The 25,099-nt window shown below is 45.2% G+C and overlaps 1 protein-coding gene and 1 non-coding gene across 3 annotated transcripts in view; one reads left to right on the forward strand and one right to left on the reverse strand.

Moving 5' to 3' along the window:
• The first annotated feature begins 4,960 nt into the window (after positions 1-4,960).
• The window catches only part of TSPAN14 (tetraspanin 14), an 89,929-nt gene continuing 69,790 nt past the window's right edge, over positions 4,961-25,099 (forward strand). The window contains exon 1 of one of the 2 annotated variants that reach the window (XM_058188859.1): positions 4,961-5,175. The gene's annotated coding sequence lies outside the window, so the exon portion shown is untranslated. The remainder of the gene's footprint in view (positions 5,176-25,099) is intronic. The other variant, XM_058188858.1, reaches the window with a different exon arrangement.
• LOC131201575 (U6 spliceosomal RNA) lies at positions 13,025-13,126 on the reverse strand. The gene has a single exon (XR_009155933.1). It is a non-coding gene; the product is annotated as a U6 spliceosomal RNA (small nuclear RNA).

Below are 25,099 nucleotides of genomic sequence, written 5' to 3' on the forward strand. Positions count from 1 at the left end.
ATGAAGACTCAAATCTATTCCACCAACTGATGGAATACATTCAGATAAAGATGAAGCCTTGCACGAGTAATTTATTCCGAGGATTAAAATTTGGATAGCCTTAGCAGTATAAGAAGAGGGCCGCGAAAATATTTGGAGATCCCTCGCATCCAGGACATAAACTGTTTCAACTCCTACCCTCAAAACGAGGCTATAGAGCACTGCACACCAGAACAACTAGACACAAGAACAGTTTTTTCCCGAAGGCCATCACTCTGCTAAACAAATAATTCCCTCAACACTGTCAGACTATTTACTGAATCTGCACTACTATTAATCTTCTCATAGTTCCCATCACCAATCTCTTTCCACTTATGACTGTATGACTATAACTTGTTGCTGGCAATCCTTATGATTTATATTGATATATTGACCATCAATTGTGTTGTAAATGTTGTACCTTGATGAAGGTATCTTTTCTTTTATGTACACTGAGAGCATCTGCACCAAGACAAATTCCTTGTGTGTCCAATCACACTTGGCCAATAAAATTCTATTCTATTCTATTCTATTCTATTCTATTCTATTCTATTCTATTCTATTCTATTCTATTCTATTTAGAAAAACTTAATATTTATTTATCCTACTTACAAAAGTTGTTGCTAATTTTGTTACAATATTGCCCTCTGCTGGTCAGCCCAAAGCATCTTCAACTTCATTTTTCTATCTTGTTCTAGCTGAGTTAAAAGTATTAACATGTCAGTGTGTAAGTGGATATATGCTTAATAATACCTGACTTTTAGAATAGAGCATGTTCAGCGAAACAATCAGCAAACAAGCAAGGAGAGGGCAGAGAATTAAACCTGGCTCTGCTTTTTATTTCCAACCCACGTTACTTTTCATTCGTTGCCTTCCGGTTGTTAATTCTCCACCACTGCACAGCTTACAGCTGTAAAATTCACAAGGTGCAGTGGAGAAGTGACAGACGGACACAGGGTGAAGGAAGTCACACACACCCCAGCTGCTTTTTAATTGCACAGCTAACTTCCACTCATACACGGAAAAAATGTATTGCGGATGGAAAAAGACGTTAATGAGACACTAGGCTTGGTTTCCCTGGGCTGAAGAACAGCCAAAGATGGACAGGAAAGGTCAGAATAGTTAAAGCAATTAATTTTCCAGGAGGAATGTTTTGGTCTGTGAGTTTGGAATTGAGGAAGAGCAAAAGGATGGAAGGAAGAGCCAATAAAGGAGATTATTTGTAACTCAGGGTTGAAATGAAGAGTCCCTGATGTTCCCTGAGCTTGGTTGCTTTCTTGCAGATGTTTCGTGACCCAACCAGGTAACAGCATCCGTGCTAGAGGAGAGAGTGTTTTGTGGAGGAGGAAGAGGATGAGGAGGATGAGGAGGTGGTCCTTGATGCTCTGAGCTTGGTGGTTTTCTTGCAGACGTTTTCTGACCCAACTAGGTAACATCATCAGTGCTAGAAAGGAATGAGGTTTGCAGAGAGGAGGAGGACTGTGGGATCTTTGGTGCTCTCTTGAGCCTGGTTGTTTTTTTGCAGATGTTTCATTACCCAACCAAGTAGCATCATCAGTGCTAGAAAAAGAAGAAGGTGCCTTCAGATGGTGGACTAACTCTTAGGAGTTAATAATAATGAGAGTTAGTCAATCCGTGATGGACCCCAATAAGGATGGTCACCCCTTTAGATGATGTCCAGCCACCAAACTCCCATACTTTAGGAATGTTGTGTCTGCGTCCCCCGAGCCGGCCCTCCTGCCAGAAAGTGACTTGGAAAGTGAGGGGGAAGGACCGTCAGGACTTACCTCAGGAGCACCGGCTTCCCTGGCTCAGCTCCAGGAGCCAAAGGCAGGCCAGGTGGAAGAGATAACGAGGCCTCCGTCCCCTGACTCTTCCCCCCCCCAGGCTACGCCTCCATGCCCAGCTGATGGCAATCAGGTCTGGCTGGACCCTAGGTTTCGTAGGCAGGAGAGGCGGGAACAACAGAAGCAGGGGTGGGGCAGGCCTAGGAAGTGCTGAGTCATGGAGCCACACCCCACAGGATATAAAGGCAGCCAGAACCGCTGTGTCTCTTCGTAGCAGGCAAATCAACTGATTAACTAAGAGCTGAAGTTTGTTCCTGGGTGACTCATCAGCGTCGAGGGAGATAACAGAGGCACTTGGCAGACGCTGGCTATTCTGCTGCCGGAGCTGATACCGCTGGCTAATTAAGCCATCACTCGGACGGAGGCGAAGTGGGGGACAGAACAGGGAAGTGGATAATGGACTACAAAAAAAGAAGATGCTTTTCGGTCTTGAAGGACCCAGAAGAAAGGAAGGATAACCCATCAAAAGGATAAAGAGCTTAAGAAAGATTATTAGAATATCCCTGGAAATATTACCACCTTATTGGAGGTCATAGGTTGCTTGTAGTAGATTCTCGGCAGAGCTGAGATGGAGGTTGAACATCCACTTTTCTGGATGTTGATTTCTCAGTGGCTGTGAAATCAAGGGATCTTGTGCCCATGGCATTAACTGCAGCTGGAAAAACCAGTCTGGTCTAGTGGCTAGAAACCAGGAGATGGTGAGTTCTAGTCCCACTTTAGGTATGAAAGCTGGCTGGGTGACTTTATTTTATTTATTTATTTATTTCATCAAGCATGCATTTTATGACAGATACAAGTGTAAACATAATTATAAATACATGTAAAGGATATGAATAAAAGAAAACATTAGGACAAGGACGGAAGGCACGCTGGTGCACTTATGCACGCCCCTTACAGACCTCTTAGGAATGGGGTGCAGTCTATAGTAGACAGTCTAAGGTTAAAGTTTTGGGGAATTGGGGAAGACACCATCGAGTAAGGTAGTGCATTCCAGGTGTTGACCACTCTGTTACTGAAGTCTTATTTTCTGCAGTCTAGTTTGGATCGGTTTACCAGGAGATGGTGAGTTTTAGTCCCACTTTAGGTATGAAAGCTGGCTGGATGACTTTGTGCCAACCACCAGGAGATGGCGAGTTCTAGTCTCTCCTTAACCATGAAAGCCAGCTGGGCAGTCACTCCCTCTCAACCCAACTCACCTCACAGGGTTGTTGTCGGGAAAATAAGCGGAGCAAGGAGCACTAGATGTGTTATGTGCATAAGAGTACCACCGTTCCTGTCCTAATGTTCCCCTTGATTGTATCCAATTTTGATGGTTATTTCAAACCTTTGCTGGCTGAGGAACTCTGGGAGTTGAAGTCCACAAGTCTTAAAGGGACCAAGGCTGGAGACCCCTGTACTGTTGTGTTTGACAAAATAAATAAATAAAATAAAAATAAATAAAATAAAAATATGTTCCAATGGGGGGGGCTGGACTAGAAGATCTCAAAGGTCCCTTCCGGCTGTCTTCTCCTCCCCTCCCCTCCCGTATTCTAACAAAAACATTCTAACAATATTGTTTTTGTTAACCGCTTTAATCTAGGTTGCAGAAAATATGACTTCTGTAACAGAATTATCAGTGCTTGGAACACTTTACCTGACTCTGTGGTCTCTTCCCATAATCCTAAAAGCTTCAACCAAAAACTTTCTACTATTGACCTCACCCCATTCCTAAGAGGACCATAAGGGCGTGCATAAGAGCACAAACGTGCCTACCATTCCTGTCCTATTGTTTCTCTTTTCTTCTTCATATATATATATATATATATATATATATATGTAAAATTGGAAGTGTCTTGGCGACGTTTCGACAAAGTCTCATTCGTCATCTTCAGGCTTCAGCTTTGTACTTCTGGGAGCAAGCACAAAGCTGAAGCCTGAAGATTTGCATTTGCTCCCAGAAACACGAAGCTGAAGCCTGAAGATGATGAATGAGACTTCGTCGAAACGTCGCCAAGACACTTCCAATTTTACGTGGGAGAAAACCCGAATAACCAAAGACCTACATAAAAACACCTACGAAAACCTCAGAAAACATATATATATATAAATCTCATTCATCATCTTCAGGCTTCAGCTTCGTGCTTCTGGGAGTAATGTGTGATCGCAGCTGTTTCTTCCTTTTAACTGCTAGAGGGGGTTTGAACTGATTGGGTGGGAGCTTGGCTGTGCTGTGATTGGATGAGGTTTTTTTTGTGCTCTGATTGGCTGGCGGTGTGTCCTGTTTGGGTGGGGGCTTGGTTGTGCTCAGATTAGTTTGAGTTCAGAAAACAAATATATATATATATATATATGTATGTATATGTATATATGTGTATATATATATATGTTTTCTGAGGTTTTTTTTGTGCTCTGATTGGCTGGCGGTGTGTCCTGTTTGGGTGGGGGCTTGGTTGTGCTCAGATTAGTTTGAGTTCAGAAAACAAATATATATATAAATCTCATTCATCATCTTCAGGCTTCAGCTTCAGCTTCAGCTTTGTACTTGGGAGCAAGAAGCTGAAGCCTGAAGATGACGAATGAGACTTCGTCGAAACGTCGCCAAGACACTTCCAATTTTACACGGGAGAAAACCCGAACAACCAAAGACCTATATGTATGTATATATATATATATATGCTTATACCTCCTAATATTTACTCATATATATGTTTATATACTATATAATCTTTTGTGTATGATACTTATATATATTATTGTGACAAAATAAATAAATGAATAAATAAAATAAATCGATTTCGTATTTCTTGCCAGCCCATCTAAAGAGAGGGAAGGGTTGATTTGCCCCCACCCCCCCCCCCCCCCCCCCCACTTCCAGGCTAGCCAAGCGATTGGCTTTTCCTGGTGGCCTCCTCTCCTCGGCTCAGCTTCTCCGCAGTCCCCAACGCTTCCCGGTTGTAGGCAGGGTGCGTGGTGGGGGGATGGGGGAGAGGGGAGCATCCCAATGCGGCAGCCGCGAGGCTCCCGGACGGAGCGATTCCCGGGCGCCGCGGTTCCCCTTGGCCGAGCGCTCCTCCGCGGCGGAGCCAGGCAGGCAGGCAGGCGAGGCGGGGCGGGCGCTGAGGCGGCTCGGCCACCGGGCGTGGCCAAAGCGGCCGCCGAGAGGCTTGTTTGCTCGGCCAGCAGGGCGGAGGCGGCGGCGGCGCGGACCCCCCGGTTTTTTTTTGTCCCCCCCGGCGAGGAAGAGGAGCCGATGGGACCCCGGCCACAAGCTTGAAAAAAAGAAAAAAAGCCCAGCCAACTTGGGTGCAAAAGTTCCTGGCTTCCCATCGCGGTAAGGCGGGGAGGGGGAGGAGGAAGGGGGTCTTTCTTCCCTCTTAGGGTCCCCCTTCTTTTTGTAGGGGTTGAGGGGGGGTCTCCCCCATGCGGGGTCTTTCCTTCCTTCCTTCCTCCCTCCCTCCCTCCTTCCTTCCTTGTTTCCTTCCCTCCCTCCCTCTCTCCCTCCTTCCTTCCTTCCTTCCTTCCCTTCCTCCCTCCCTCCCTCCTTCCTTCTTTCCTTCCTTCTTTCCTTCCTCCCTCCCTCCCTCTCTCCCTCCTTCCTTCCTTCCTTCCTTCCTTCTTTCCTTCCTTCCTTCCTTCCTCCCTCCCTCCCTCCCTCCTTCCTTCCTTCCTTCTTTCCTTCCTTCTTTCCTTCCTTCCTCTGCAAGCCCTTCGCTTTAAGGCTCTTCTAGGGGAAGGAAGGGAAGAGTTTTCCTTTGTTCCTCCCCATCGTCCGATTTGAGGGGCTTTTGGGTGGGTGGGTGGGATCCCTGACTTTTTTCTCCGCCTTTCCAAACACTCAACCCACCCACCCCTCCACCCTTGACTACCAGGCCCATGTGGCCCAGCCCGCCGCAAGAACCCCATCCGCTCATCTGAAGGGCGCGGCGGGGGTTCGCTCAAAGACAACCTTGAAGCTGGGGGAAAACGCGAGCGCTCCGTTTCGGGGCTGGTTAGCGACTCGCGGTTCGGGGGTTTTTGGAGGGTGGGTTGTTCCGATGGGTTTGGGGGGCTCTGGGCTTCTCGGGGTCTTCCGGGGGGCTCCTTGCTTCACACACTCCCTCCTTCCCCCCCCCCCACCTTTATCTTCAACAAACCTGAAACTTCCTCTTCCTGGATGCTTGTTGGTTGAATCTATTGGTCGCTTTGTTGAAAGAGGGAAAATACCCAACCCATAAAGCAGGGGTCTCTAACCTTGGCCACTTTAAGCCTGGAGGACTTCAACTCCCAGAATTCCCCCAGCCAGCTTTGCTGGGAGTTGCTGGGAGTTGAAGTCCGCCAGGCTTAAAGTGGCCAAAGTTAGAGACCCCTGATCTAGAGAACATAAAAGAAAATCTCCTTTGAGTTAGCTCAGTTTCCAATGATGTCCTAGTTATACCCCTAATTACTTTTTCAAGCCAATTATCCAAAAGAATTACTCATGGTCTATTTTCCAAGATAGATACCCGGCCAGCTTTGCTGGCTGGGGGATTCTGGGAGTTGAAGTCCGCCAGGCTTAAAGTGGCCGAGGTTAGAGACCCCTGATCTAGAGAACATAAAAGAAAATCTCCTTTGAGTTAGCTCAGTTTCCAGTGATGTCCTAGTTATACCCCTAATTACGTTTTCAAGCCAATTATACAAAAGAATTACTCATGGTCTATTTTCCAAGATAGATACCCGGCCAGCTTTGCTGGCTGGGGGATTCTGGGAGTTGAAGTCCGCCAGGCTTAAAGTGGCCGAGGTTAGAGACCCCTGGTCTAGAAGACCTCCAAGGTCCCTTCCAGCTCTATTCCGGAAAAAAAAATGATTAAAACATCTTCAGTTTAAAAAGAGAAGCTATAGTCTATCCACTATAAGGGGTTAATTGGCAAAATTAACAAATTAATAGGGGCCTCTGTGTCTCAGACTGGTAAGACAGTCTGTTATTAACAGCAGCTGCTTGCAATTACTGCAGGTTCAAGTCCCACCAGGCCCAAGGTTGACTCAGCCTTCCATCCTTTATAAGGTAGGTAAAATGAGGACCCAGATTGTTGGGGGCAATAAGTTGACTTTGTATATAATATACAAATGGATGAAGATTATTCCTTGATATAGTGTAAGCCGCCCTGAGTCTTCGGAGAAGGGCGGGATATAAATGCAAATAAAAAAATAAAAATAAAAATAAAAATAATAGCTTTGCTGGCTGGGGCATTTTGGGAGTTGAAGTCCGCCAGGCTTAAAGTGGCCAAGGTTGAGGACCCCTAGTCTAGAAGACCTCCAAGGTCCCTTCCAGCTCTATTCTGAAAAAAAAATGATTAAAACATCTTCAGTTTAAAAAGAGAAGCTATAGTCTATCCACCATAAGGGCTTAATTGGCAAAATTAACAAATTAAAAGCTTTGCTGGCTGGGGGATTCTGGGAGTTGAATTCCGCCAGGCTTAAAGTGGCCAAGGTTGAGGATCCCTGCCTTCAAGTGTTTCCCCATTTCTTGAGTTTTTTCGAAACTTTGACCTGCCCGGTCTTGACTCTTCAATCACCTGTTGGAATTCCAAATCAATTTTTGGACAAGAGTTTAGGTGCTTGTCCTGGCAGAGGTCTAAAAGGGATCAGGTCAACCGTGTGTTGCTTCTTCCTCTGTATTTTCATCTGAAATCCAACCAGCTTCCATGAGGATCTCTGCCCCCTTAAAAAGTAATCTTGTGAGTTGGGTTGGGCTGAGCCCAGTAGCCTAACTGGTAGGGAGTTCTGTAAACTAGAGAAAATGACTCAAACAAAAAGTCATTTATTTTTTTTTGTTCAGGTCCGCTTCCATTCAGTTATACGTATTAACTCCAAAAACCCACTCAATTATTTCCATTGCAGTCATATGTGTAAGTTTAGTAGGAGCGTGTGTGTGTGTGGGGTACGGACTGATTTCTCAGCTTGCAGGACCCCCTAATACTGCAAAACTTTGGGGTACGGTGGCTCATCTGCAGAAGTAGGCAGGGTGAATTATTGCATTTAAGCTGAATTTGATTTGGTTCTTTCCTTGATTGTCAGGGAGGGAAATCCCGTAGGGCAGGAATCTCCAACCATGGTCCCTTTAAGACTTGTGGACTTCAACTCCCAGAGTCCCTCAGCCAGCAAAGCTGGCTGAGGAACTCTGGGAGTTGAAGTTCACAAGTCTTAAAGGGACCAAGGTTGGAGACCCCTGCTGTAGGGGTAGACAGACTTGATCCAGCCCTGGTGGTAGAAAGGGCTGTGCTGGCAGTCCTCGACTTAACGACCACAGTTGTAAGCGACCCAGTTTTTAAGTGAGCTTTGCTTCATCTTACGGCCTTTCTTGGTTCAATTGTTAAGTGACTCCCTGCAGCTGTTCAGTTAGTCACGCCATTGTTAAGTGGATCTGGCGTCCCTAACAAACTTTGCTTGCCAGAAGGTTGCAAGGGGGGATACATGACACCCCCCCCTTACACTGGAACCATCATAGATACGAGTCAGTTGCCGAGCATTTGAATTTTGATGATGTGATTGTAGGGTTGCTGCAGGTATCAGAAATGTCAAAACCAGTCACGAGTCAACTGTTTTTCCAGTGCTTTTGAATAGAATAGAATAGAATTTTTTTATTGGCCAAGTGTGATTGGACATACAAGGAATTTGTCTTGGTGCATATGCTCTCAGTGTACATAAAAGAAATAGAACAGAACAGAACAGAATAGAATAGAATAGAATAGAATAGAGAATATATTACAGAATAGAATAGAATAGAATAGAATAGAATAGAATAGAATAGAATAGAATTTTGTATTGGCCAAGTGTGATTGGGCATACAAGGAATTTGTCTTGGTGCATATGCTCTCAGGGTACATAAAAGGAAAGATAACTTTTTTTTATTTTTTTATTTTTTATTTTTTTGTAACTTTGGTCACTAAATGAACTGTTGTAAGTCGAGGATTCCCTGCATTTTGCAACACAGGGAGTCCTCGACTTACAACGGTCGGGGGGAGGGGGAAGGACTCGCAGTTTGAAGTTCAACTGCCTTTTGTTGAGATCAGTGCAGTTAGAATTATTACAACTTTATTTTTGAAGGAGAGGGGAATTGAGAGTGTGATTATGTGTGGAGCGACTAGAGATTATAATTTAGGATTTATTTTGGATTATGATTGTTAGTTTTGATACCCTGCATTTTGTTCTGGGAAGTTGGGGTGGGGGTGGGGGGTACGGGGGAGGGGAACTGGGGGGGGTTGAGGGTAGAGGATGGAGTGATGGTTAATGTACAGGGATTATTGAAGATGTATAAATATAATTAATGTAGGGTCGGGTCTGCCCAGCTACCATTTTAGAATGGCGGGGAGGGAGAAAAGAGGAGAGAGTAGGAGGTAGGAAAGAGGAGAACAGGGGTAGAAGAGGGAGAAGAGGAAGGAAGAGGGGTAGAAGAGGGAGAAGGAAGGTGTAGGGTGGAGGGAGGAGAGGATGTAGATAAGAGAAGGGGAGGAAGGTTTGGAAAGTAGAAGAAGTAGAAGAGGGAAGAGAGTTAAAAGGAGGGGGTGGTGACTGGGCAAGCCCGACTAATTGTATATGACTGTACATTGGATGAGTTGTTGGATATGAATGTAAAAATAAAACTTTATATAAAAAGAAAAAGAATTATTACAACTTCAGGTCATTTGGGTTGAGATCCCTTAATCCAACTTCTCCGGCTGGCTGAATCAGCTCAGATGAGATCCTATTGGCTAAGTATTGTGCAGATGCTGCTTGTGGGGTGTTTTTTTTTTCTCCCCACAGCCTGGATAAAGGGGTTTTGTGAACATATGTTAAACACATGAACATATGTTTAATGGATTGATTGCCATCCGTCAGAAATGGTATAGAGTCTCCGACTTGGGTGGAGGTTGGGCTGGATGACCTACAAGGTCCCTTCCAACTCGGTTATTCTGTAAAAAGAAGACTGGACAGCCACTTTGTCTGGAATGGTATAGGGCCTCCTGCTTGAGCAGGGGGTTGGGCTAGATGACCTACAAGGTCCCTCTCAACTCTGTTACTCTGTTAAATAACATATAGAATAGAATAGAATAGAATAGAATAGAATAGAATAGAATAGAATAGAATAGAATAGAATAGAATTTTATTGGCCAAGTGTGACTGGACACACAAGGAATTTGTTTTGGTGCATACGCTCTCAGTGTACATAAAATAAAAAAAATACATTCATCAAAGGTACAACATTTACAACACAAATGATGGTCATAGGTTGCAGTTTAACCCTTAATGACAGCAACAAAAAGTTACAATCATACAGTCATAAGTGGAAAGAGATTGGTGATGGGAACGATGAGAAGATTAATAGTAGTGCAGATTCAGTAAATAGTTTGACAGTGTTGAGGGAATTATTTGTTTAGCAGAGTGATGGCCTTCGGGAAAAAACTGTTCTTGTGTCTAGTTGTTCTGGTGTGCAGTGCTCTATAGCGTCGTTTTGAGGGTAGGAGTTGAAACAGTTTATGTCCAGGATGTGAGGGATCTGCAAATATTTTCACGGCCCTCTTCTTGATTCGTGCAGTATACAGGTCCTCAATGGAAGGCAGGTTGGTAGCAATTATTTTTTCTGCAGTTCTAATTATCCTCTGAAGTCTGTGTTTTTCTTGTTGGGTTGCAGAACCGAACCAGACAGTTATAGAGGTGCAAATGACAGACTCAATAATTCCTCTGTAGAACTGGATCAGCAGCTCCTTGGGCAGTTTGAGCTTTCTGAGTTGGCGCAGAAAGAACATTCTTTGTTGTCCTTTTTTGATGATGTTTTTGATGTTAGCTGTCCATTTTAGATCTTGTGATATGATAGAACCTAGAAATTTGAAGGTTTCTATTGTTGATACTGTGTTGTCAAGTATTGTGAGAGGTGGAAGTATGGAAGGGTTTCTCCTAAAGTGGAATAATGCTCCCCTTGAGTCGTGTTAAAAGCACCTTGAATTTATCTTGAGGTTTGGGACTGATTATGTAGCCTTAGCACCACCACATTTTGCATCTCCTTGTAGATACAAAACAGCCTCACGTACTGCAGTTTCGCATGTTGAGACGTGTGTCCTTCCAACATCCAGATTTGGCTAGAGAATTCTGGGAGTTGAAGTCTGTACGTCTTAAACTTGCCAACTTTGAAACAAATATTGGTGTAGGGCCCTAATAACGCTTCCAGATAATCATAATCTTTGTTGTGGACATTGTTGTTGTTGGAGCAACTGATTTGCTGTGATTTTTTTTTAAAGGATTCCCCCCCCCCCGCAACTTTCCAGGCTAATAATAGATCTGAGCTCTCTTGGTGGTCTCCCATCCATGCACAAATTAGGCCTGGGACTTTGCTTCATTTCCCAGTTCAAAGCACCCAGAGCAGGTGCCTGAGGGCACCTGTGAAGACTTTGAAAGTTGTGATATTGCCTAAGTTGTTTTTGTGGCAGTTTTTATGGCACAAAGAGACGTTGAAGGGTCTGGCATTATATGAGTGACTTAAGTAGACTGGAAAGCAGGAATGGGAAATTTATTTTCGGCTGAGCCCCAGATACCAAAGGTGTTAAATCTAGATTGTCTGAATTCTCTGTCCATTCTCATTGTTGGTTGTTGAGTCCAATCTAAATTCAAACTGGTTCAAACGAAAGTGGTTCATTGCTTTCTAACGTTGACCTCTTCAGACTCCACTCACAACAATAGCAGCTTTGAAGATGTTCCCATGTTTCCAATGAGAACCCAACAGACAGAAAGATAATTGTTGTTTGATGTGCTAATTTTGTGCAAGAGGTTCTGCAACTCGCACGCTGTTGCTAAAGTTGGGCTTGGATTGATAACGTGAAGTTTCAATCAAGAGATCTGAAAGTTTTTGCAAGATGAAATAATTAGAAAAATGTTGGGATGTGCAGAGATGAGTAAATTAACATTTGAAATTAGAGAACAAGAAGATAAGCAATACTATAAAATATGGGACTTATTCTACAACTGGTTAAACGGAAAGATACGTTAGGAAAAATGAGTATCAGATACATGTATGAAAGAGAAGTTTATTTTGTGAATGCACACGAAGATATGTTAACACCCATGCAGCAGGTTGTAATGGAATTGATTTGATGAGGTTTTTTTTTTTAATTTTATGTCTAAAAATAAATAAAAATTTCAAAAAAAAAAAGAAATCTGAAAGTTTCTCTCCATCAACAATTTAAAGGCAGAGTGAGTGCATTTATGGCGGGAGCTAACCTTTTAATGCATAATTCAGCTCTTCCCCGCCACCTTTTCCTTAGATAAATATAGGTTTCATTTTGTGGCATCGTAAAGCATTGATTTGGGGTTTTTTTTCAGGCTAATTTTTCCCAAAGGTGTCTCTTTCTCAGCAGCCTGCTTTGCTAGTTTTCTCGGTAACTTTTAAAATAAATGCAGGGGGAGGATGTGCATAATTCATACCTCAAAATCTGCCAGAAGGCAGCCTCCCTCCTTGATTCTAGTTTCACTTTCTTTTCTTTCTTTTATTGAAAAAGTTTTACAAAGCTTTTTCCCCCCTTTCCCCTCCCTTCACAAACCCCCCTCCCCCCCCGACTTCCCGGAACAAACACAAGGTATGGTTAAAAATAAAACAAACATACGCTAAAAGTTTTTCCCTCCCAACTCAATTATACTCCTACAATTCTCATCAGTTCCTAACTTCCCCCAAAACAATCAAAAATAATACATCCTAATCATTCAAAGGCAGTCTGATATTTCTTAATCTGATATCTGTTTTGAATATAGTCAATCCATTTTTTCCATTCCTTTAAGTATCTTTCTTGCATATTGTCTTTCAAAAAGGCTGAGATTTTCACCATCTCAGCCAAATTGGCAACTTTCAATATCCATTCTTCTATTGTAGGTACTTCTTTTTTCTTCCAGTATTGTCCTATTAGTAATCTTGCTGCTGTTATTAGATTTAAAATCAATTTAGTCTCAATTATTGTACAGTCCGTAATAATTCCCAACAAAAAAAATTGGGGCAGGAATTTTATCTTCTTTTTCAGAACATTTTGTAAAATCCACCAAATTCTTATCCAAAAAGCCTTAATATTCTTGCAAGTCCACCAAATATGAAAATATGTAGCGTCATCACAATTACATCTCCAACATTTTGCTTGCATATCTGGATAAATACAGGATAGTTTCTTAGGATCTAAATGGCATCTAGAAAACATTTTATAAAAATTAAAAATATGGAATGCTTCACAAATTTGCATGTCATCCTTGCGCAGGGGCCATGCTAATCTCTGTATCGTTCCAATTTTAGTATATGTGCTGCCGAAGTGAACTAGTTTCTAGTTTCACTTTCTGCTCCATTGTTTGGCCTCCAGGTTTGCCTCTGAAACCCTTCTTCCGTGCCATGCGATTTCCCTTAGTAGAGTTGGCTAAGAAGGTGACAATTCATTTGGGGAAATTTCCTGATGATTTGCCCCATTCAGGTGCTAACCAGCTTCTTGGATCAACCAAGGTTGGTTGGTTGGTTTTGATTAGATGCCATCAACTCATGGCTGATAGCAATAGCCATAGCCCTTAGACTTATATGCCGCTTCACAGTGCTTTTGCAGCTTTCTCTACACGGTTTACAGAGTCAGCCTCTTGCCCCCAACAATCTGGGTCCTCATTTTACCCACCTCGGAAGGATGGAGGGCGAGTCAACCTTGAGCCTAGTGAGATTCGAACTGCCAAATTGCAGTCAGCGGGCAATCAGCAGAAGTAGCCTGCAGTACTGCACTCTAACCACTGTGCCACCATGAGGATAGGTTTTCTCCGTAAAGATCCATTCCTAACTTGGCCTTCAGGTCTTCCAAAGGCTGCACCCGTCACTATCATAGCTGTCATGTCCCACTCCTCCGCTGACGGCCGGGTCAGGGAAATCCGAATCAGGCGTGCCTCTGCAGCTCTGCCAAAGTCCTAGCAAAGTTCTCAAGGCAGGCAGGAGACCAGGAAGTGACTTCAGCAATGTAAGGTAGACTTTGCCTGACTCAGAGAATGCCAGAAAGCAGATCCTTTATATAGGCCATGGGGTGTGGCTCCATGACTCAGCACTTATCCAGGCGTCCCCCTCCCTTCCTTCTGTTGATGCCGCCTATCAATTCTCCTGAAGCGAGGGTCGCTCCAGTCTCCAGCTGTTGGTAATTGACCTTCCTCAGGCTCACATGCTGTGGGGGAGGGGGAGGGATCTAGTTGCTCCATTTGCCTGGGCATGGAGCCAGGGCTGGGGGCTGGAGGCGCTGCTTCTTCCTCAGCCTGTCTGGGCATGGAGCCAGGGCTGGGGCCTGGAGGCATGCCAGGACATTCCTCAGCATCTGGAAGGAGATAAGAGGGGCCCGGCTGCGGGGAAAGCGAACGAGACACAACAATAGCTGACATTATGGACCTTGCTGCTGGTTGTCTTCTTCTGTTTCCTTCCACCTTTTCCAAGCATCAGAACTTCCTTCAGAGAGCTGGGTCTTTACATAAGGCAGGGGTCTGCAAACTTGTCCACAAGTCTTAAAAGAGCCAAGTTTGCAGACCCCTGGCATAAGGTGTTCAAAGTAGGATAATTAGAGGCTGGTCGGTCATTAATGCCTTGAGTGAAAACTCTGGCTTGGTTTGTCCCATGGTCCATTTGCTTGTTTTCTTGGCTGTCCAAGATACAGGAAGTCCTCCACTTACAATAGTTTAGTAATTTAGCGAAATTACTACAGTAATTTAGCGAACGTTCGAAGTTACAACATCCCTTTAAAACAGTGACTTATAAGCATTGTTCATACTTACGACCATTGCAAACATCCTCACAGTCACGTGATCAAAATTCAGACACTTGGCAACTGACTCACATTTATGACGGTAGCAGTGCAGTTGTTTCACTTACTGAGAGGAGAGGCTGGCTGTTGCTCCTTTTAGATTTCATTTTGTTTTATTAATCAAGACTTAAAGTTACAAGAAAAGGCGTGTTCAGGAGCATCTTCTAGAGTGCCAGTTCGCTCTAGTCTAGTGGTAAAACCATCAGGCTACAAAGTGGGAGACGGTGAGTTCTAGTCCCAGCTTACCAGTGGTGGAATTCAAATTTTTTGTTCTGTCCCCCCTCACCTCCGTCCGAGTGGTGGCTTAATTAGCCGACACTATCAGCTCTGGCAGCAAACTAGCGAGTGTCTGCCAAGTGTCTCTGTTATCTCCTTTGATGCCGATGAGTTACCCAGGAACAAACCGTACTTCAGCTCTTAGTTAAGCAGTTGATTTGCCTGCTACAAAGAGTCACAGCAGCTCTCGCTGGTTTTATATCCTGTGGGGTGTGGCTCCATGACTCAGCACTTCCTAGGCCTGCCCCACCCCTGCTTCTGTTGTTCCCGCCTCTCCTGCCTATGAAACCTAGGGTCCAGCCAGGCCTGACTACCGTCAGCCGGGTCTGGAGGCATGGCCTGGGGAGGGGAAAGAGTCAGGGGACGGAGGCCTCGTTATCTCCTCCACCTGGCCTGCCTCTGGCTCCTGGAGCTGAACCAGGGAAGCCGGTGCTCCCGACGTAAGTCCTGATGGTCCTTCCCCCTCACTTTCCAAGTCACTTTCTGGCAGGGGGCCCGGCTTGGGGGGCGCAGACACAACATTTTTTTACTACCGGTTCTGTGGGCATGGCTTGGTGGTCATGGCTTGGTGGTCATGTGACTTGGTACTCATGTCTCTCTCTCCTTCTCTCTCTCTCTCTCTCTCTCTCACACACACTTTAAGCAAATTCCCTTGTTTTGGAGACTTTAGAATCAGAAGGTACCTTGGAGGTCGTACAGTTCAACCTTCTGCTCAAGGCAGAAGATCTCATACATACATACGCAAGTTTGCAGACATCCTGGCTTTGGCTGCAAGAACTGCTAGCAGACTTCCCCACCACACACACTTCCTCCTTCCGTCACCCCATGCCCGAGACAAAGCGCCCCAGACAGTCCTCCATGACGGAGCCCTTCCTGGGGAGCAAAGCAAGAACTTACTGATCCATCCTGAAGGGCAGCTTCAGAATGGCAGCAGCGGCGCTCCGGGTGGGCAGCCCTTAGGGCCCAAGGAAAGCGTCTTGTGCAGCACAACAATATTTAGCAGCTGTGAGCTGCCCCTTTCCTCTAAGTCACATCTGGAAAGCGCTGTGCAGAGAGAAGCAGCCAGGTTGAATGCTGTGCTCTCAGCACTTTCCGGATGGGATTTACAGGACCCAAAGCAGCAACTCCTGGTTGCTAAATTTTGCTATACTGCACCAGACGCTTTCCCAGCAAGAGCAGTGAAGGAGAGAAATGGCCGCTGACCCAGAGAGCACATGGAGATGCTCCACGTGTTCTCCGGGTCAGCGGCTGCTTCTCTCCATTGCTGCTCTTGCTGGGAAAGCATCTGGCGCAGCAGAGTGAACCTTGGGCGCTTGGAGAGATTCCACGCAGCGTCAGCCTGAAGCTCATCAGCAGGCCATTATCCTGGCTGGGTCTGGCTGTGAGCGGCACTGGCAGGCAAGGGGGTGTGCATGTGTGGCCGGCATGAAGAACAGGGCAGCGATGGGACTTCAGGCCTCTTTTTTGGTGCGAGAAGCCTCCAGCCACCAGTAGTTTTCAGCACAAGAAGCCTCCAGCCACTGCCTCTGCCAGCTGGAACTGAGCCAGTAGTGGTGGCTGTAGGCTTCTTCTTGCGCCAAAAACTACTGGTGGCTGGAGGCTTGTTGCGAAAGGCGGCTGAACCTTGCTGTGTCCCCCCACCACCACCAAGGTGGTCATTTGGAAGGTAAGCAAGGAAGAAGGCGAGCGGGTGGCATGTGGGCGGAGGCCCCTGGGAAGGCCAGTGCCAGGAACTGGCGTGTCCCCTGACCTGAGGCGGAGGGCGAGCAGTTGACATGCAGGTGAAGGTCCCAGGGAAGGCCAGAGCCAGGGACTGGGCATCCTCTGAACCGAGGCATTGGGCAAGTGGGCGGCATGCGGGTGGAGGGCCCGGGGAAGGCCTGAGCCAGGGACTGGCATGTCCCTGACCCAAGGCAGAGGGCAAGTGGGTGGATGGCATGCAGGTGGCGGTGATGTGTCTGCGCCCCCCAACCCGGGCCTCCTGTCAGAAAGTGACTTGGAGCCGGGCCTCCTGCCAGAAAGTGACTTGGAAAGTGAGGGGGAAGGGCCGTCAGGACTTACCTCGGGAGCACCGGCTTCCCTGGCTCAGCTCCAGGAGCCAGAGGCAGGCCAGGTGGAGGAGATAACGAGGCCTCTGTCTCCTGACTCTTCCCCCCCAGGCCACGCCTCCAGACCCAGCTGATGGCAATCAGGCTTAGTTGGACCCTAGGTTTCGTAGGCAGGAGAATCGGGAACAACAGAAGCAGGGGTGGGGCAGGCTTAGGAAGTGCTGAGTCATGGAGCCACACCCCACAGGATATAAAAGCAACAAGGGCTGCTATGCCTCTTCGTAGCAGGCAAATCAACTGATTAACTAAGAGCTGAAGTTTGTTCCTGGGTGACTCATCGGCGTCGAGGGAGATAACAGAGACACTTGGCAGATGCTCGCTATTTTGCTGCCAGAGCTGATAGTGCCAGCTAATTAAGCCATTGCTCGGACGGAGGTGAAGGAGGACAGAACAGGAAGGATGTCAAGAGCCAGGTCCGAAAGGCGGCTGAGCCTCACTGTGTCCACCCCGAGGTTGACTTTGTAAATATACAAATAGAATGAGACTATTGCCTTATACACTGTAAGCCGCCCTGAGTCTTTGGAGAAGGGCGGGATATAAATGCAAGCTCACTCACCCAGGGAGATCAGGGCTGCGGCAGAAGGCAGGCAGCAATGATGGGCGGGGACAGGCTAGCAATGGCGGGCGAGCGGGCGAGATGTGGAGTGACTGGGCGTGGTGTGGCATGGTGAGCGGGCAGGCGGGGGCGAGCAGCGACCGGCTGACTGGGCGGGTGGAGGCGGAGCCAGCCAGAGGTGGTATTTGCTGGTTCTCCAAACTAGTTAAAATTTCTGCTATCGGTTCACCCGAACCGGACCAAACCGACTGAATACTTGGGCCATGGTAGCTCAGGCTGGTAAGAAGCCTGTTATTAGAACACAGTAGCCTGCAATTACTGCAGGTTCAAGCCCGGCCCAAGGTTGACTCAGCCTTCCATCCTTTATAAGGTAGGTAAAATGAGGACCCAGATTGTTGGGGGGGCAATAAGTTGACTTTGTAAATATACAAATAGAATGAGACTATTGCCTTATACACTGTAAGCCGCCCTGAGTCTTCGGAGAAGGGCGGGATATAAATGTAAATAAATAAAAAAAACAAACCTGTGCAGCTTACTCATTAAAGCCAGCTGGGTGATTTTGGGCCAATCACCAGGAGGCGGTGCGTTCTAGTCCCTCCTTCGGCATGAAAGCCAGCTGGGTGATTTTGGGCCAGGCATTCTCTCTCAGCCCACCTCACAGGGTTGCTGTTGTGGGGAAAACAGGAGGAGAAAGTCACGTTGGATACTTTCCCCACCTTGTGTCATTTGTAAAAATAATAAAAACGGGATCCCAATAAATGCAATTGAATCCATCGATTAGACTGGCAAGAACCAGCTTAAACTGAAATGTGTCTAACACACTTTTGCCGCAGAATTTCAAACTTCAGACAGGGAGCAATAGTTTTATTGGCGTCCGCTCATAAAAAGGTCAAATACCACTCAGGATTCTTTGAGAGATTTTCAGATAGCTGGCTGTGAGTAATCCACTTGGTTAATCGGTTTGAATTGACATTTCTGCTGCCTCTTCATCATGGGAATAAAACGGTTCTTTAGGAAAGGGGTCTCCAACCTTGGTCCCTTTGAGACTTGTGGACTTCAACTCCCAGAGTCCCTCAGCCAGCAAAGCTGGCTGAGGAACTCTGGGAGTTGAAGTCCACAAGTCTCAAAGGGACCAAGGTTGGAGACCCCTGCTTTAGGAAGCATTTTTACAAAACAAAAACCAAAACCCATCTAGTAGTAGATTAAATTTAGCCTTCTGGGAAAATTAGCTGATGTCTGACAATGTAATGTCCAAGTAATTGGCAATGCCTTTAATATAGTTAAAGGACAACCTGAAGGCAACAAGGTTATTTAACCCACAAAAATGGAAGGACACTTTGATTCCCACAATGGATGAATGCTTGATGGGGTAAGCAGAGATGGCTAAATTGACTGCTTTCATTAAAGGAAAAAAAAAATACATAATTACTTTTGTTTCGACTTGGAAGCTGTTTCTGGACTTTGTGCTTGAGGTGGGGGAAAAAAATGAAACTTTGGGGCTTTGCCGATCAGATAGGTTTCTTGTTATAGAAATGGCTAGTATATATTATGATGCAAAAGTAAGTGGCTAGTATGTATTATTATGCAAAATGTTGAGGTTTTTTTATTTATTTTGTCTAATACATATTAATAATAATAACAACAGAGTTGGAAGGGACCTTGGAGGCCTTCTAGTCCAACCCCCTGCCCAGGCAGGAAACCCTACACCATCTCAGACAGATGGTTATCCAACATTTTCATAAAAATTTCCAGTGTTGGAGCTTCTGCAGGCAAGTTGTTCCACTTATCAATTGTTCTACCTGTCAGGAAATTTCTCTTTAGTTCTAGGTTGCTTCTCTCCTTGATTAGTTTCCACCCATTGCTTCCTGTTCTTTGCTTTGGAGAATAGCTTGACTCCCTCTTCTTTGTGGCAACCCCTGAGATATTGGAACACTGCTATCATGTCTCCCTTAGTCCTTCTTTTTATTAAACTAGACATACCCAGTTCCTACAACCGTTCTTCATATGTTTTAGCCTCCAGTCCCCTAATCATCTTTGTTGCTCTTCTCTGCACTCTTTCTAGAGTCTCAGCATCTTTTTTACATCGCGGCGGCCAAAACTTTTTCCAAAAGGCAACTGGACTCGCTTGGTTTTGTTCTCTGAAAACATTTCACTTCTCATCCAAGAAGCTTCTTCGGCTTCTGAACCGAAGAAGCTTCTTAGATGAGAAGTGAAATGTTTCCAAAGAAACTCCCCCACCAAAGAAACTCCAGTTGCCTTTTGGAAGCCCCCCACCCCATCTTTGGGATACATTGGTTCTTTCCCAACCTGTTCTCAAGTCTTGTGAGCTGTTGTCCAAGGGCATTGGGCTGAACCTGCCACCCACAGCTTGTGCCAGTTCAGCTGTGTTGCTTAAGGAAGATGAATCAGCACAAGGCTGGGAAAGCCTTATCTCTGTCTCGGCCCTTCCCTGTAGCTTCGCTGCTCAGATAGGAGAAGCACTGGGAGAATGTCAGTTGAGTTGGCTGATCTCCAAAACCCAAAAACAAGGCTGAAAAAGGTTGTTGGAGACTACAAAAATCCAAGACCAAAAAGCTGGTTGGAAAGACAAGAAGACACCCCAGAACAGGGGTCTCCAACCTTGGTCCCTTTAAGACTTGTGGACCAACTCCCAGAGTTCCTCAGCCAGCTTTGCTGGCTGAGGGACTCTGGGAGTTGAAGTCCACAAGTCTTAAAGGGACCAAGGTTGGAGACCCCTGGTTTAGCAGGTCTTCTCTGGAGCATCATGTTGGTCTCCAGAGAAGCAGGAGAAGTCTCTGGAGAAGAGGTCTTCTTCACAGCAGGGGTCTCCAACCTTGGTCCCTTTAAGACTTGGGACTCTGGGAGTTGAAGTCCATAGGTCTTAACGGGACCAAGGTTGGAGATCCCTGGTTTAGCAGGTCTTCTCTGGAGCATCATGTTGGTCTCCAGAGAAGCAGGAGAAGTCTCTGGAGAAGAGGTCTTCTTCACAGCAGGGGTCTCCAACCTTGGTCCCTTTAAGACTTGTGGACTTCAACTCCCAGAGTTCTCTGAGAGTTGAAGTCCACAAGTCTTAAAGGGACCAAAGTGGGAGACCCCTGCCCCAGAAGAAGTCAATGGCACAAGATTTATGCAGCGCTACCAGGAGAAATTACATGCTTGTGTCCATGCAATCCAGCTTATTTGAAAGACCCTTTGTCTTGACCTTTTGAAGTTTGTCTTCCCAGACTGGCCAAACTCTTTTCTTTGGAATTATGGTGGAATCAACATCTAAGTAGATCCTCACACTGTTTGGCTTTCTCTAGTCTGGCCAGCGGTTGTATGCTCAGTGTCTTAGCAGCTGCAGAACTGGGTTTTAGATGGTAGGGTGACTTCCAATGTCACTGTGTGTATTTTTGTGCAAAGAAAGTCCTTTGTGGTCCAGCTATAATTTGAAGATAAATTCCTTAAATTAGGAGCAGCGTTTTGGCATGCTTTGACCGACCACAATTGGAGATTCTTTATCTATCTATCTGCTCCCATTTTCATTGTCTCAGAGACTATGCACTGAGTGGGAAATTCAGTAAGAACCCATCTGGGTACTTAACTTAAGGTTTCGAGAGGAACCTTCACAGGGTAGCAGGGGTGAAATGCTCTCAGATCGGACCGGAACACGCGATCCGGTAGCGATTGTGGCTGGTAGTTCAGCGATCTGGTAGCGATGGCGGAGTGAAGCTCCACCCACCTGCCTGGGTGTCATTACTTCCTGGTTTTAACCAGGAAGTAATGTGTTTTTTACCTTCTGTGCACTTCCAAGCCGGCAAGGTAGGATTCATTTTAGAACTTCTTCCTCACATCTTCAATTTTGTGAGTATTAAAGGGGAGTTTTTTAATTTTTTTTTATTTGAATTTATATCCCGCCCTTCTCCGAAGACTCAGGGCAGCTTACACTGTGTTAAGCAATAGTCTTCATCCATTCGTATATTATATACAAAGTCAACTTATTGCCCCCAACAATCTGGGTCCTCATTTTACCTACCTTATAAAGGATGGAAGGCTGAGTCAACCTTGGGCCTGGTGAGACTTGAACCTGCAGTAATTGCAAGCAGCTGCTGTTAATAACAGACTACTTAGCCTGTTGAGCCACCAGAGGCCCTGGTGTTGGCCTTGTTGTTGTTGTTGTTAGTTGCGAAGTCGTGTCCAACCCATTGCGACCCCATAAAGGGGAGTAGCATGGTATAATCAACAAAATAAAAGAGTTGGAAGTGATCTTGGAGGGGATTGGACTAGAAGACCTCCAAACCTCTTCCAACTCCGTTATTCTGTTTTCTAATCCAACCTTCTGCTCAAGCAGGAGACCCTATACCATTTCAGACAAATGGTTGTCCAATCTCTTCTTAAAAACCTCCAGTGTTGGAGCACCACAACTTCTGGAGATAAGTCTTCCACTGGTTAAATGTTCTCACAGTCAGGAAGTTTCTCCTTAGTTTTAGGTTGCTTCTCTGTTTAATTAGTCTCTTTCCATTGCTTCTAGTCCTGCCTTCAGATGCTTTGGAGAATAAGTTGTCCCTCTCCTGTTTGTGGCAGCCCCTTGGAACACTGCTATCATGTTGCCCCTAATTCGTCTTTTCTTTAGACTAGACACGCCCAATTCCTGATTAACTTCAGTTGGCCCTAATTTTCCCTTACAACAATCCCTCAAAACCATAGGTTTAACCAGGTTTTATTCCAGCTTCATAACATGAGAAACTTAATTAAATTGTAGTCTGTATGCCTGAATTGTGATACCTATAGCTTTATTCTGTCAAATTTATATAGCTTTGAGTTAAAATCCAAATGGGAGATACTGGACACATTTTGCCATTCTGTTTCAGTCCATTAAAACTTTTGTGTTTTGCCTGCAAATGCTTTTTTGTATCTTTTGCAAATACTTGGGTAGAGTGAAAGACGGAGAGCAAATGATAGCATTGTTTCTGGCTTTACTAAAAATAATACTTTTGCAAACTGTGTTTTGGGACGAGTGGTGAAAGGTTATAATTTGGAGGCTCCGTTCAAAAAAATCCTGCTGAACTGTTTAAGACTGGATAACAGATCAGATCAGCACTGACAAAACACACACATTCGTGAAGCGTTCCATATTTTTGAGAAGAGCAACAAAGATGATCTGGAGGCTGGAGGTTAAGACATAAGATGAACGGTTGCAAGAACTGGGTTTGGCCAGTCTAGTGAAAAGAAAGACTAGGGGTGATATGATGGCAGCCTTCCGATATCTCAGGGGCTGCCACAAAGGAGAGGGAGTCAACATATTCTCCAAAGCACCAGAAGGCAAGACAAGAAGCAACAGATGGAAACTAATCAAGAAGAGAAGCAACGTGGAATTAAGGAGAAACTTCCTAACAGGGAGAACAATTAACCAGTGGAACAACTTGCCTCCAGAAGTTGTGGATGTTCCATCGCTGGAGGTCTTTAAGAAGAGCTTGGCAGCCATTTGTCTAGAATAGTATAGGTTCTCCTCAGTGGTGGGATTCAAGTAATTTAACAACCGGTTCTCTGCCCTAATGATTTCTTCTAACAACTAGCAGTTTGCCAGACTGCTCAGAAAGTTAACAACCGGTTCTCCCGAAGTGGTGCGAACCGGCTGAATCCCACCACTGGTTCTCCTGCTTGAGCAAGAGTCTTAGACTAGAAGACCTCCAAGGTCCCTTCCAACCGTATTCTATATCTTATGAGCTGAATCAGGTTGCTGGCATGCATATTTGTTACAGATAGGTCGGAATATTAGAGAATACATGGAATGCTTGGATAACTATTTGTTTGAAATGGTACAGGATTTTCTGCCTGAGCAGGGGGTTGTACTGGAAGACCTCCAAGGTCCCTTCCAATCCTGTTATCCTGTTAAATCATAATTAGAATGAAGTAGGTTTTGTAAACTTCATGTTTTGCTGAACATGTTAATGCTAGCCAGTATTTGAAGTCAATGCAAGACACAGTTGCGACACTAAGCGAGTCTTAAGGATTGCATGTACGCCTGGTTTTGCACATGGGTGCGATTCTTGTAAGAGGAGTACAGTACGTTTCAGTGAGATCATCTAACTAGTCATGATGATCTCATTAAAATATACTTTACTCCTCTTACTGGAATTAATTCATTGTTTGGATTAGTGGATAAGATTGCCACATTTTGGATAGAGAAACCTGGTCTACTTATTCTTCCTTATATATTTCCACTTCTTCCACAGCTCCCTTGAAGGTCAGTTTCAAATAAACTTGCAGAACATTGGAACCTAAAATGAAATAAAAAATAATATCGCCCTGCAATCCTGACATTTCTCTGCAAAAAAATAAAATAAAATTCTACCTTGCTCTTGGACTGAAGAATAGAAAGGTTGGTTTATACCAGGGGTCTCCAACTGTGGCAACTTTAAACTTGGCGGACTTCAACTCCCAGAATTCCCCAGCCAGCTTTGCTGGCTGGGGGGTTCTGGGAGTTGAAGTCCGCCAAGTTTAAAGTTGCCACAGTTGGAGACCCCTGGTCTATACCAGATAAATAGAATTGCTGGTCTTTTTGCTGTTAGTGGTCTATGGTTACAGGTAGTTCTTGACTTATAGCGGTTTGTTTAGTGACCATCCAAAGTTACAACAGCATTGAAAAAAAGTGACGTATGACTGTTTCACACATTTAACAACTGTTGCGGCATCCCCATGGTCACGTGATCAAAGTTCAGACACTTGGGAAGTGACTCACATTTATGACGGTCAATGTCCCAGGGTCACATGATCCCCTTCTGCGACCTTCTGACAAACAAAGACCATCGAGAAGCCGGATTCACTTAAAAGTGACTAACTTCTCCACTAATTTATTCACTTAACCATCGTGGCGAGGAAGGCTGTGAAATGGCACAAAATTGACTTAACAGTTGTGTCGCTTAGCAACAGAAATTTTGGGCTCAGTGGTGGCCTTACACGGAGGATTCCATATGTCCTGGACCATTGATTCTACAGACCAGAGCTGATGAGAACCGAAATCTGATAGCAATTAAAGGATCAGAATAACGGAATAACAGAGTTGGAAGAGATCTTGAAGGTCTTCTACTCCAATACTCTGCTCAAGCAGGAGACCCTAGCCCAGGCCATTTCAGTCAGATGGTTATCCAACATTTTCTTAAAAATTTCCAGTGTTGGAGCATTCACAACTTCTGCAGGCAAGCTGTTCCACTTATTGATTGTTCTAACTGTCAGGAAATTCCTCCTTAGTTTTAAGTTCCTTCTCTCCTTGATTAGTTTCCACCCATTGCTTCTTGTCCTGCCCTCAGGTACTTTGGAGAATAGGTTGACCGCTTCTGTTTTGGGGCAGCTCCTCAAATATTGAAACAGTGCTATCATGTCATCCCTAGTCCTTCTTTTCACTAGACTACATCATGGGCTTCCACCTTCAGTTGTCATTTGAAGTCTCAAGTTTGACCCCTAAAGATCTAGCTGTGCCACCCAGTTTTCCAAATCATTCTAACAAACTTGAAATGTTTGATGGGATGGAGTGGTCGTGGGGAGGAATAATTAAGT

This window comes from Ahaetulla prasina, chromosome 6 (genome assembly GCF_028640845.1).
Source record: "Ahaetulla prasina isolate Xishuangbanna chromosome 6, ASM2864084v1, whole genome shotgun sequence".
In the NCBI taxonomy this organism is placed as follows: domain Eukaryota; kingdom Metazoa; phylum Chordata; class Lepidosauria; order Squamata; family Colubridae; genus Ahaetulla; species Ahaetulla prasina.